General features: G+C 48.1%; 1 protein-coding gene across 13 annotated transcripts in view; it reads left to right on the forward strand.

The window, feature by feature from the left end:
- The first annotated feature begins 1,816 nt into the window (after positions 1 to 1,816).
- LOC122259030 (protein turtle) overlaps positions 1,817 to 10,000 on the forward strand; it is a 177,743-nt gene continuing 169,559 nt past the window's right edge. For 9 of the 13 annotated variants that reach the window (XM_086538072.1, XM_086538122.1, XM_086538134.1 and 6 more), the window contains exons 1-2: positions 1,995 to 2,146; positions 3,184 to 3,458. The gene's annotated coding sequence lies outside the window, so the exon portion shown is untranslated. Of the gene's footprint in view, positions 1,836 to 1,902; positions 1,922 to 1,994; positions 2,159 to 3,183; positions 3,459 to 10,000 lie in introns of those variants that run through there. The other 4 variants (XM_086538084.1, XM_086538093.1, XM_086538076.1 and 1 more) reach the window with 4 other exon arrangements.

A 10,000-nucleotide genomic window follows, 5' to 3' on the forward strand; every position in this document is an offset into this window, starting at 1 on the left:
TCATCATTATCATTATTATTATCATTGTCGTTATTTTTAATATCAATGTTATAATTATTATTACTCTCGTTATTGTTATTATTACTCTTGTTATTGTTATTATTACTCTTGTTATTGTTATTATTATCAGTTATCATTATCATTATCATCTCTATTTTCATCACTATCATCATCATAAACTAATAATATCATCATTATCATAGAATAATGATAGTGATAATAGTAATGATGGGGGCCAGGTAAAAGAATGGACCCGGCACTGCCGTCCCGCAGCGGCAGCGAGTGGATCGGAAAAGAGCAGATCGCGAAGGCACCGGAAAGCAGCGAGACGAGCGGAAGGAAACCTGGATGAAGTGAAAGGTTTATTTACAAGGCAAACATTCCCGGCAAAAAGGAATGGGAGCTTTGGTTAAAGTTTTACCGAATACAGTGGCCCCAGCCGGAGGGAGGGAAGGCGAAATCACGGTCATCTTCACAAATAGAGTGATTTTGTTGTCAGGAATTGGTTCGTGATATCAGATACAAAGCTGATGTTTACCACAAGACAATTATTTTCAATGAGAGATGATGTCCCTCGTGAGACAATGATTGAATTGAAGCTTGCTAGTATACAACTGATTAGTGTTTTAAGGTGACCTCCATTCTGCAAAAAGGATGACAATCTGTGTTTTGAATCCAAAGCAAATCACGTTATCGCATGAGCTATAGTTTTTAAAGTATAGATTTTGCACCCACCCGATATCACGAATATCTTCTGTAGGAGTGATTCGGTCTTTAACGGAACTGAGAGTGTCTGATCCAACAGGGAAAAAGGATATGTAGGTAAGACAAACTGATAATTATACGAAAATAAGAAAGGGCAGTGGGCAGAAGGAAAATATCAAAAAGAAGAGAGGAATGACCGTTTGAAAAATAGTAGAATGGTAGTTATGAAAGAGAATGGAGGTAGATGCAAGTTGACCAAGAGACGTGGAGGCTGAGGTAGAGGGATAGGAGCATAGAAACATGGTGCGGTGGCGACAGATCGGTCAGGTGGTGCAGGTGTTGCTGACATGCATTGCCGTGGTGGTATTCTTAACCCCACTTAGTTCTATGAAAGGTGCAGCGTAGTGGTAAAGTTAAAAGCGAAGGTGGAACCGTATAAGGTGGCAAATTTCATGCATGGAGAGCAGTTTGGGTGTGGCACAGAATGCTAGCGAAATAGTATGGTGTGGTATCGACACGTTTAAATCAAGTGTATGGTGTTAGAGGTGTTTTTCCACTTGAGGAATAGTGTTGCAACGGTGGCCTGTGAAAGGCAGTGATCTGGTTTTGCGGAAGATACAAGGCATGGCAGCGCCATGATTGCGTGTGGTTGACGCGAAATGACAGCAACACAGAATGGTCAGGGAGGCGGCAACACGGTTATCTGCATGAAGATCACATATGGAGATAGTGAGCAGGTTGTGGTGGATGACACACTGTGTAATGGCGGCATGATTGTGTGGAAGACACGGTGGAGCGAGTCGGGAGAGCTGTGGCGATACTAGCAATGTTGAGTGTGTGAGCCCCATCCCCTGCGTGTGGGAGTGGTAGAAGTGGATCGTGTGAGTCGGGGAGCTATGGCTCGTGCGTGGATGGTGTAGATGATTTTAGGTGTAATGTGGTAGGTGACGGAGGCGATGTAGTAGAGGCAGAAGGTGGACAGCGGTGGAGATATTGTGGTGTGGTGGTGAGAGCTGTGGGGGGCCAGGATCCAGGACCGACGCTGGGTCCTGGGCCGTTGCTTGAAGCCGCGTTTCCTCGCTATGTTATGCGAGTGACTGGTGGCGCGCAGACTCTAACGCGTCGACGCGGTGGGTTCTTCCCCAATGGGCGCTCTTCTTCGTCATATTGTTACTTGTGGCTAACCTAGACACCATCCTCACACACTCAGCATAGTGTAATAATAGTTAGAATAACCATACAAGGACAATCTTCATCGAAAACTTGTCCTACGAAACGGGAGGAAAAATCGTTACTCGACACCCCTGGTTAGCCAAGCCACGCCGACCCCCTCATCCCTGGGTCAGTCATAGCCGGGTCGCAGATAGAGTAAGACTGACGCGCTCTGATCCGGCCCGAAGATGTGATAAAGTAGGGGGAAGCAGTGGAGAATACACGATCGGTAATTTGCAAAGTGAGGGTCATGGCTCAGATCTTTAACTGAAACAAAGCATGAGTGGTAATACTTGCAGGAAAAGTACGAAACGAGAGGATTGTGGCCCAAAAATACACTTTCTGGAGAAAAACAGCCTCTGAAGCTTGAGCAAGGTGCGAGAAAGACGAGTGCTTAAAATCAATAGAACAGCTAGAATGTAGGCGAGACAAGTGGCGTAATTTAGTGCACAGACTTGTCAGTGGTGACCGATATTCATCATCGGAATGTACAGCAAGCGTCCATTGATTTTCCCGAGCAAATTGTATGCAAGAAACGCCACACTTGCATTAGGAGCGCGCGTGTGTGTGTATGTGTGTGTCGTGCTACCTGATCGAGGGTGCTCGAGTCTGGCTGTCCTGGTGTGCTTCGAGCTTGTCCTTCTGTTCATCTCAGACTGTAAGGATCATTTATGTATCCGAGTCGTTCAGGATGACGTCAGTTAGGTGTCCTTCTAGGTTGTGTTCACAGTTTAAACGTACGATTAGTGCGTCTTAGAGCATGATGACGTACGGTTAGTGTTTTCAGTCTTGTGTGATTCCGACATGTCCTGAGTGCAGATTCCACGCGGCTTTTCTTGTCTAGCATCAGTAAACCTTGAAAAAATACATCTCGCCAGTTTATATAGTGAATAGCCGAAGAGTAAGTATCCTTGCAAGGACACAGGGCTCAGCTCTCCGGAAGACAAGAGAGCTGAACTTGGTTCTGTGAAACGGTAGAAGCTGGCTTCGACTGACTAAAGCAGAATAGCATATCTGATGCCTGCGGCTAAGTTCTGAGCGTATTGGTGAACTGACTGGGTGAAGGAACCGTCTGCTGCAACCAACTGGATTCAAAACGTTCCCAGGGTCCGGTTTATTTTTATCCTTCGTTCGCAAAGAAGCGCTGCCTGCTACGTGTCCAGTCAGTGAAGTTGATTTTCGGTGTTATTGGCTATGCCATTGATTTTCCGATTGGCAGAGTGTTTCATTTTTTTCTACTAATTCTCTTGTTTCTCCGATTTCCAGTGTAACTTGCATCGAACCTAAGAGTGATTTAGTAATTATTAACAAGCTAAAGAAAGGTAAAGGAAAAGGGGAAACTTGAACTTAGCCCTTATGAAAAGAAACCCAGATGAATGAGACAAACAGGAGCCTTTTTAAAGAGAAAGAGATGCAACATTAGGCCAGACCCGCCCACCAACCCTTGAGTGGCTGTGTTATTGAACGAGCAAGCCACCGACCAACGTTTGGCTGAACAAACTCACGCACACACACCCAACCTTTTATCTCCAGGGCCCAAGGTACGGCATCAATGTTCTGTATTGCTTTTTAGCCATATTACTCATACTCACTCCGTTTCTATTAAGCAGTCGCATTTTGTAGCTGGTTTTAAATAGACATGCTTACATGATATCGACAGTTGCATCGATTTTATCCTTCTCTCTCATTAGTTGCAATTTTCTTACCTAAAACCAATTTCTTGCTTGATTTATGGTGATATTTGTGGCAGAAATAATCAGCTGCGTTATCATTATCACCGTCTGTGATGATCGAATATTCAAATCGGTCGTGGGGGGAGACTTCGGGGCACTTGCTGCTCTCGGGAAGCAAAAATGAGCCTTATCGCATCTGAAATCAATCGGGGACAAATTGCAAGGCGGAGGGGACGTTGATGAAATGCCATGGTTGAAAAGGGAGAGAGAGAGAGAGAGAGAGAGAGAGTGAGAGTGAGAGTGAGAGTGAGAGTGAGAGGGAGAGAGAATGAGAGGAGGGAGAGAGAATGAAGGATCAGGGAGAGAGGAGGGAGGCTGAGGGAGAGGGAAGGGAGGCTAAGGGAGAGAGAAGGGAGGCTGAGGGAGAGAGAAGGAAGGATGAGAGAGAGAGAGAGAGAGAGAGAGAGAGAGGATGACAGAAAGGAGAAGAGAGAGGGTGACAGAGAGAGAGGGAGGAGGGAGAGAGAGAGAGAGAGAGAGGAGGGAGAGAGAGAGGGAGGAGGGAGAGAGAGAGAGAGGGAGAGGGAAAGAGAAAGAGAGGGGGGAGAGGGAGAGAGGGAGAGAGGGGGGAGAGGGAGAGAGGAGGGGAGAGGGAGAGAGGGGGGAGAGGGAGAGGGAGAGGGGGGGAGAGGGAGAGAAAGAGGAAGAGGAAGAGGGAGGGAGGGAGGGAGGGAGGGAGGGAGAGAGAGAAAGAGAGAAAGATAAAGAGGGAGAGGGAGGGAGGGGGGGTGAGTGAGTGAGTGAGAGTCGTAAGTGCGACGCTGCAGGAGGCAGCAATGGCGGTTCCCTGGGCGCTGTTGCCTCAAGTTACGTCGTAGGGGTCCAGCGTGCACGGTTATCAAAAACGAGAAACTCAGCTATGGAATTGTACTTGCTGCACTTCTTCCTGATGTACGTTCATGTAAGAATAGTATTGGTGATAGGTACGAGTGTGTTTCTTTGTTTCATTGTATTTTGGAAGTGTGAATGGTCCTCTTTTCCACTCGTTCCATAGTTAGCTCCCTATTTCTCAGCGTATAGAAGAAGACTGGAAAGCAGGTTCGTTAAACCAGGGAACCATCGTGACGCAAACGTTTTGTACTGCACTGCACATCACGGTCATGGGACTTTTTGAAGGGGGTTAATACTATTCATGTTACATGCAATGTCCACACAGATTTACATGTGTATACTCTGGTCGCAAAGAAATCACTTCGCAACAACCTGGAGGTGGTTTATAATCTCCAATGATATTATCAGAACGTTACTGCTATTACAAATGGTCGTTAGCAAGTCTAATTGAATCATTAAAAGAGTTGTGACTGTAACCCAAAATAATTCACAAGGACTCTAATAGGAACAGGCAGTTTTTTTTTCAAAATTGAAACTGACTATTGCCGATAGCGATATAGCACTTTATCACTGGTTCTCTTCTAATGTCATTCACTATTTTAGCGACGGACATGAGATTCTCTTTTTCGCCCCATTTTTCTCCTTTCATCTTCGCTTTCTCGCCAACCTTTTCCTTGTCCTTTTCTTCACCATTCAGCGCTGTTCATTTGGCCCTTTTGTTCCCGAGTTCTCGACCCTTGCTGACCACAACCCCCGCGTTCTCTTCCTTGCCTCACTGGCTCCCTCTCTCGCTCGCTCTATCTTTGTTTTCTTCTTCCCCTTCCCCCCAGCTGTCTGTATGTCAGTCAACCAATCTATTTAGCCCTCTTTCCTTCACCTTCTCGCTCACTTATTATTTTTCACTATCTATTCTCACCTTGTATGTACGGCGCGTCTCTCACTGGTTTCCTGTTTCTAGCAGTTCAATTCCTTTTCTGTATGTAAAAATGAATGCATTTTTTCCCTTAATTTCTTGCGCTCTCTCGTCACGCTCCTCTGCCGCTTCCTCTCACTTTCCATTTCCCTTTTATTATTGCCTCTTCCGCCCCAAGACTCCCGTGCTAACCTACCGTTTGTTTTTTCTCCTTATATCCTCTGCGCCTTCTTTTTCCTTTGTTATCCTTTCCCCAGCTCTCTTCGAATATCAGTTTTATTCTCTTCGTTCCGCCATTTTCTTTTTTTAATTTTGTTTTTGATTCTCGCCTTAATCCTATACTGATCCTTGTCTCACAGCCTCACGTATTCCAGTCCCATTCGTTCTCTCCTTTTTCACTTTCCTCCTTTATGCTCATCTTCTTTTTCCCCCTCTCCTTTTACACCGTTTACTCTCTCTCTCTTTTTCCCTATCACTTTATCCTTCTTCCATCGCTTGTTTAACTACCTGGTCTTCCCTTCTCTCTCTCTCAATCCCTCTCCCTCTCCCTCTCCCTCTCCCTCTCCCTCTCCCTCTCCCTCTCCCTCTCCCTCTCCCTCTCCGTCTCCCTCTCCTTTCTCCTACCCTCCCCTCCCCCCTCTCCCCTTTACCTTCATCACGTGGGAACTGATATAGCGGACGTGAGTGTAAGGAAAGAAGGGGGTTCCGCCCTACCTGTAAAGTGTCAAATAACAAGCCTTCCTCCTCCTCCTCCTCCTCCTCCTCCTCCTCCTCCTCCTCCTCCTCCTCCTCCTCCTCCTCCTCCTCCCCCCCTCCTCTTCCTCCTCCTCCCCTCCTCTTCCTCCTCCTCCCCTCCTCTTCCTCCTCCTCCTCCTCCTCCTCCTCCTCCTCCTCCTCCTCTCCTCCCCCCCCACTTCACCCCTCCTCCTCTTCCTCCTCCTCCTCCTCCTCCTCCTCCTCCTCCTCCTCCTCCCCCCCACTCCTTTTCCTCCTCTCCTCCTCCTCCTCCTCCTCCTCCTCCTCCTCCTCCTCCTCCTCCTCCTCCTCTCATCCCCTCTCCTCCTCCTCTTCCTCTCCTACCCTCCACTCCTCCCCTCCTCCCCTCTTCACCCCACCCCTCCTCCACCTCATCCACCTCCTTCTCCTCCTCGTCTTCCTCCTCCTCCTCTTCATCCTCCTCCTCCTCCTCCTCTTCATCCTCCTCCCCTCCTCTTCCTCCTCCTCCCCTCCTCTTCCTCCTCCCCTCCTTCTCCTCCTCTTCCTCCTCTTCCTCCCCCCCTCCCAATCCTCCTCCTCCTCCTCTACCTCTTCCTCCTCTTCCTACTCCTCTTACTCCTCCTCCTACTCCTCTTACTCCTCCTCTTCCTCCTACTCCCTCCCCTCCTCTTCCTCCTCCTCCTCTTCCTCCTCCTCCCTCCCCTCCTCCTCCTCCTCCTCCTCTTTCTCCTCTTCCTACTCTTCCTCCCTCCTCCTCCTCCTCCTCCTCCTCCTCCTCCTCCTCGCCTCGTTCTCCTCATTGTCTATCTCTCTTACTCCTACCTTTCCTCCGTCTTCACTTCCTTCACCATTTTACTTTTCATTTCATTTTCCTTTTCTTTTCCTCCTCTTTCTCTTTCCTCTCGTCTTCCACATCCTCCACCTCACCTTCCTGGTCCTTCTCCCCGTTTTCCTCCTCTTCCTCCTTTTCTTCTTACTGCTCCTCCTGCTGTTCTTTTTCCTCCACTTCTCTCTCAATATCTCTGTTCCCTGCTCCTCTCCTTCTTTTCTTTATCTTCTTGAATTGTCACAGCTTCTCAATTATCTCTTTATTTTCATAAAACAATTTTTTATTTACCTTCTTTGTCTCTATAGCGTACGTTCTCTTTCTCCATTTCCTCCTCGCTTTCCTCTTCTCTTCCTCATGAGCATATTCTTCCCTGCCCTTCTTGCCTTCTCTCACCTCCTCTTTCGCCACCACCTATTTGTTTTTCACCATTACTCTTCTATTCCCTTCTCTTCCACCCCATTCACCCTTTCTCCTCTCCTCCCTCCCCTTCCTTCCCCTCTTCCTCTCCTGCTTCTCGTGGTCCTCTTCCCACTCCGTCATTCCGGTTGCCATGGCGACGTGACGCCTCCGCAGCTGACACAAGAGGTGTACTTGTCGTATCCTCCGATTGGGTCTTGTTGACGATGCACGCTTTCCCTATGCAGCCAGCTGTCACCTCTTTTAATTTTTATTTCTATTTCGAAATGTGAAAAGGGGAGAGTGGAGGTGATAGAAAGAGGAGAGAAAAGGAATAGTGGAGAACGGATGGATGGAAAAGAGAAAGATTAAGAAAAAAACATAAGATGTACATCAGATAGGGGAGTGGAGAGTATGGGCCGAGTCCAACGAAGGAGGGAAGGAGCGTGCGGCAAATTCTCTCCTTCGTGGTCGTTTTCTCCACGTTCACCCACGCACTTATCATTCACACTCCTACCTTTCTTCGTTACTTCCTTTTACGTTTGAAGTCAAAGGCTTGACACTAAAGGCCGAATGGACTATTAACAATTACTTTTCTTACTGTCGCCTCCGGATCTACTAATTAACTAACAAGAAGGGCAAAATTGCAACCAATAAACGACAGCAATAGATGAATAAATATTATACGACTGATATCACAGGAAACGTTTCTGTTATTTCTGGGAATGTGATAAAACGAAACAGTGCTGTGCCATCAAGATTTAACTCATGTTAGTTCTGACATAATTCAGGGAAACGTCCAGAAAAATTAATATTGTTCCATCCTGATTTCAGCTGACTTAGGACACTTCCTGCCCCTAATCCCTAACTCCCATATCCCCCCCCTCCCCCTCTTCCTTCCCTATTTATTTGTGTCTCGTATGGTTTCTTCTTGGTTCGTATTCATGTGTCTAAGCCTGTCGTCATTTTTTTCATATTTTTCTATTCCTTATATTTTCTTATCTCTTGATTGTAAAATGTTAGTCTTGATTTTGTTCGCTTTACTCTTCTCCCTCTCCCCTCTCCCCTTTCCTTTTTCCCCAGCCGCCTCTCGCCTCTAGCCTCTCTCCATCTCCCCTCTCCTCCCGTGTCCCCTCTCCTCCGCTCCCCCTGTCCCCTCGCCCAACCCTCGGCCCCCTGCCGCCCACCCGCGTCGTCGCCTGCAACAGGAAATTGGGTAAAAGCGGCCGCGGGAGCTTCCATTTCGATGCACGGAGGGGGGGGGGGTATAGGAGAGGGGGCGGGAGGGGCAGGCCGGAAGGGTTTTTCCCGTGTAGGCCTAACCGAAAACACGTGATCATGTTGCAAGATGGAGGCAGCGGCAGACGATCTACTCACTTGGTAGTTGAAGGGAGTGATTCCTGTAGACTCGGGGGTCGGGGTGCGGGACGAGGGTCGCGAGATATAGGTGTCGGCGGTCAGAGGTTGAGAGGGGAAGTGAGGGGAAGAGGAGGATTGCCGAGGAATAGGAAGAGAGGGGTATAGGGAGAGGGGGAGAGAGTGATAGGAAGAGAGAGAGAGAGAGGAATGGAGGGAGAGGAAGAGAGAGAACGAGTGGCTGGGCAGCGAAAGGGAGGCAGGAGGGAGACTTGTGCAGGGAAAACGAGCATGATAAAGAGGAACAAGAGATGGAAGAAATAGCGTATATTCCCGATTTTTCTTTTTACTCTTTATCAGTGCTTTTTCTGCACCCCTCCCTTTAAGAAGCCGCGGCACCGCCCACCTCGTCGTGATGCAGTGCCAGTGCCAGGGATTCCGAAGGCTTCGCCCCCCCCCCCCCTTCCAATGACGGCTTTTGTCCGAGCTGTCACGGCCAATTCGACTCACTCGGCCTTACCTCCTTACGCCCTTGGCAGGCGACGGAAATTCCAGCTCTATTCCCATTCCATCTCTCTCCCTCCTTCCCTTTCTTCCCCCCCCCCCCCATTCTCTCTCTCTCTCTTTCTCTCTCTCTCTCTTTCTCTCTCTCCCTCTCTCTCTCTCTCTCTCTCTCTCTCTCCTCTCTCTCTCTCTCTCTCTCTCTCTCTCTCTCTCTCTCTCTCTCTCTCTCTCTCTCTTTCTCTTTCTCTCTCTTTCTCTCTCTTTCTCTCTCTTTCTCTCTCTCTCTCTCCCTCCCCCCCTCCCCCTCCCTCCCCCACCTTCTATCCCTGTCACCCTCTTCCCTTCCATCCCTTTCTCTATCCACCCCACTCTCCTTTCTTCCTTTCTCTTTCCACCCTCTCCCCTTCCTTCATTCCTTCCCTTCTTCCGATCTTCCCATTTTCACTTCCTCCCTGTGTGTGTGTGTGTGTGTGTGTGTGTGTGTGTGTGTGTGTGTGTGTGTGTGTGCGTGTGTGTGTGCGCGTGTGCGTGCGCGTGTACACGTGTTTGTGTGTGTGCGCTGACCCACTGAGCACCTCTTGAAAAAGAAAATGGCCTTATCAAAACGGACTTCGGAGAAGGTCTTCAACGAAGCTTCCCACATAAAAATATTTCAAGGAGAGTGATTTCTGCACAAGAACAAAAAAAATGACCACGTGAAAGGAAGCCGAGAACATGAACGACATCTGATATTGTTCCACCAAACACAGAACTCTAAGTCTACAAAATGAGACGAAGAGAATAATGAAATGATAATGAGGTAAA

The sequence above is a fragment of the Penaeus japonicus genome, unplaced genomic scaffold (genome assembly GCF_977035675.1).
Source record: "Penaeus japonicus unplaced genomic scaffold, GWHDUDI00000001_assembly GWHDUDI00000001, whole genome shotgun sequence".
Lineage (NCBI taxonomy): Eukaryota > Metazoa > Arthropoda > Malacostraca > Decapoda > Penaeidae > Penaeus > Penaeus japonicus.